Below are 3,570 nucleotides of genomic sequence, written 5' to 3'. Positions count from 1 at the left end.
TAGTTATCAGTTTTTTTTAATACAACAAATTCTTTATAATTCATGATCATAGACACGATGGAAGGCAAAAGCGAAGAGCTAAATAAAAGTTGCAAACACATATATTTATTTAAGTGAGGATTCCAAGCTTTCTAATAACACAGAATAGGTAAAAACTATTCCTATGATTCCTACAATGAAGTTTCTTTTCAATGGCACAATCTTCCAAGCAGTCATGTAAGAAGATCTGGCAGCAACTGACAAGAAATGTTGTTGGTTGACAGAGAGCGGTTGCCCTTGATGAAGAAGTGAGTGTGCACTGTCGTAAACTTTTTCAGATGTCTCAAATAGCGAAGCAGCTGCAGATGTCATTATGACAAAAATAAAATATCCATTAACAATGACACATCCCGTTGATATCTGTGCTAATAATGAGGCGAATTGCTCGTAGTGCATGATCATAGTCACACCAAAATGTAAGCACGAAGCACTAAAAAGGCAAGAAATCGACATTAATAGAGATAAATTTGCATCGGTATCACTGATAAGTTCCTTTATAGAACTGTAAGTTATAAGAAAATTTTCTTCAAGCGTTTCTTCTATGGTGAGTGATTTTAAAAAGTGTGAAAGAAGATTTTTTATATTGTAACACACTAGTGTGTAATAAATCGAAAATATGCTGTGCGGAATCATAGTGCACATAAGAACAAGAACATAAACCATAGCTAAAATCGTCCTCAAGGGTTCGGATTCTATGCTAAAACCGTACAAAAAGTTCTTTAAGCCAAATGAACGCAGTGCAATGAAAGAAGATACAGCGATAGGCAAATGTATAACTAAAGTAAGCGTAATCCAGATCCAAATCCGCAATTTCAATGTGGAGGTAAGGTTAACATTCAGTTTCTTAGACATGCTTATAAGATTTTGCGATGTATTTTCCAAACGATCATATTGCACTAGTAAAACTATTTTGTGAACAATTGTTGCAGTAGTAAATACTGCATTGGCTCTGCCTATAGAAGATCCAGGTTGCAGTAAAAATGAAAGAATAGTATTCAAATTGAGAAATATGATAAACAGATTTCCAAGCAGAATAAGAATTGTCAACAATTTCCGTTGCAGGCTCTGCTTTGTCTTGCATTTAATTTTATCTACAAAAAAATACCGAAAAAACGTAAATATCATTTGCCAAAGGGATGAATCTCTCTCCATAATTTTATCCGCACAATGCATCTCTTTATATTTAAAAAAAAGACTGATAGTTTGATGGTACAAATGCAACTGAAAAAAAAAATCTATGATGGGAGCGCTTAGGAACTGTTCTACTAATAATCAAGAATAAGTTTGGTTTAATGAATGATGAAACAAACTTTGAGGTAAGATGTTAATTTTCCTGCGTCATTGCTATTTTATTTTCATATAAAAAATAAATATTTAAGCTTATTATCACGATCGACGACGTTCAAATCGAATTATGTAAGGAAAACTAGCAATATTGACTTAGAAAATCAATACCTCTCAAATGGTGGATATTCTTAAAAAAAAAACTTCATCAAAAGAAAGCTCATCCATTAAAAAAGATAATAGAAGTCAATAAAGGATGTGCAATAATTGATAAATTTGTCGATTCGGGTCGGGCAAAATTCATTCTTTTGCAATGAATTTGAGAACGAAATTGTTTACAACAAATGCTTAGCTTATTTATTTACGTTTTGAGAAATAAGTTTATATAGCTAATAATGATATGAAACAGCTTACGATCGTTTACACTGTAAAAAAACACATATGGAAATATGATATTTAACTTATATTAACTTATATTAATTTAACTTATATTCACTTATATGAAATTAACTTATATTAAATTAACTCATATTAATTTAACTTATAATTTAATTCATATTAATTTAACTTATAATAACTTATATATTAATTTAACACATATGCTCTTTTATAGTAATCAATAAGTCAACCAATGAATTCCCAGGTTTCATATGCACCTCAGCACGAGCCAACTGCAGGGAACCCTCAGGCGACTGAAAATGAAAAAAGTCGTGACTAAAAAAAGTAAAAATCTTTTAAAATCAGTAGATTTTTTTAATACAAGGATGAGACAGACGACTAAAAATGTTAAAATTAGTAGAAACTCAATTCGTTTTTGCTTATCATGTCTTAAATTATTCAATCGCAATTCAAATTATTCATATTTGTAATAAAATCATTCTCTATATTCACTTTCAATAATAAACTGAAAAAATTATGTTGGATATATGCTCTAATATTTATTGTATAAAAATTTTATGTTTGGATGCAACATACCAATTGGGTGAAAACGTCATGTTCATTGTTTTAAAACATCATTTACCTTGTTTAAAAACTACATATTTCTGTTTAAATGCGCTATGTATCCATTGTTTAAATACATCTGAAAAAAACAGCCATTTATTAAAAACTATCGTTTGAAAACTATTCATTTTTTAAAATTTAGCTATAAATAAATGCATCGCATACCTGAAAACTTTTAATCCTTTCGAGGATGACTTTTCCCAGTGGTAATGAAATGGAACTTAGATTGCAATTTTAGACAGAAACATACACTGCATTTTTAAAGAGCTTGTGCGGACTAGCAAGCTAGATCATGTAATTTGGCAAGGTACCTGCCCGCGCAAGCGGGCACTAGACCTGGGCACTAGACCTCTGATCTGTGATATGCCCTAGGGCGACTGAGACTAATGACATTAGACTAGCAAGACGATATTACAAATTAATATAAATGCTTAATTTTTTAAAAAATAGTGGTGGTCAAAAAGGTTATAAATAAAGCTTTTAAATGCAAGGAATATACAGAAAACATACATTTTACTACCACTTTAAATATAGAAATAAAATTTTACGACAAATGCGTAAAAGTTGGCAGAAATACATTGTATGAAAAAAGTACCTAATTTTAATCTCTTGATTTTGAATTTTATAATCAGCAATTTTTGTATCTTTAGTCACCCGGGGCAACTAAGAAAGTAGAGATGCCTCAAGTGAGTGTTGTTCATATAAGCACAAAATGCTATATCATAAAAGCCTTTGAATTATTTAGAAGAAATTGTGAGTTAAAACTATAACTCGAATTTACTAAAGCTAGATACATTCATTGAAATTTTTTTTGCTACCACTAGAAAAGTAAATCTAATTGCTTTTGAATGCTAAGCAACTACCAGAGATGCCAACTGCTCCGGACACGCCAAAATAATTAAAATAACGGTAAGGGGCCGTTCAAAAAGTACGCACAATCCGAAGGAGGGGGGAGGGGATTTGCTATTTTGTACGGTTTTGTACGATGGGGAGGTATCAAACAAAGTACGTACATTATAAGCATACACCAAATTTAAATTTGATTTTTTCATACACATGTATTGTACATATGTTCGTTCTTGTTTTTTTTTTAACACGGCGACCACTTCTTAGAATGAGTAAATCAGTTCTCAAAAAAGTTGTCTCGCAAAATAAAAAATTGCAAACACAAAAAAATTGTAATTTTATTTAAAACATAATTATTTTAATTCTTATGCAAAAGGGGGGTAGACTAATAAAATGTAC

The 3,570-nt window shown here is 30.7% G+C and overlaps 1 protein-coding gene across 3 annotated transcripts in view; it reads right to left on the bottom strand.

Annotated features, from left to right (window-relative positions):
• The window catches only part of LOC139426477 (uncharacterized), an 11,982-nt gene continuing 8,412 nt past the window's right edge, over nucleotides 1-3,570 (bottom strand). Inside the window, exons 2-3 of one of the 3 annotated variants that reach the window (XR_011637758.1) lie at nucleotides 2,345-2,404; nucleotides 1-469 (exon numbers count right to left, since the gene is read on the bottom strand). The gene's annotated coding sequence lies outside the window, so the exon portion shown is untranslated. Of the gene's footprint in view, nucleotides 470-2,298; nucleotides 2,405-3,570 lie in introns of all 3 variants that reach the window. The other 2 variants (XR_011637756.1, XR_011637757.1) reach the window with 2 other exon arrangements.

The sequence above is a fragment of the Parasteatoda tepidariorum genome, chromosome 9, assembly GCF_043381705.1.
Source record: "Parasteatoda tepidariorum isolate YZ-2023 chromosome 9, CAS_Ptep_4.0, whole genome shotgun sequence".
Taxonomy (NCBI): Eukaryota; Metazoa; Arthropoda; class Arachnida; order Araneae; family Theridiidae; genus Parasteatoda; species Parasteatoda tepidariorum.
Note: the sequence above shows the minus strand (reverse complement) of the source record. Positions and strands in the feature narration are given on the sequence as shown.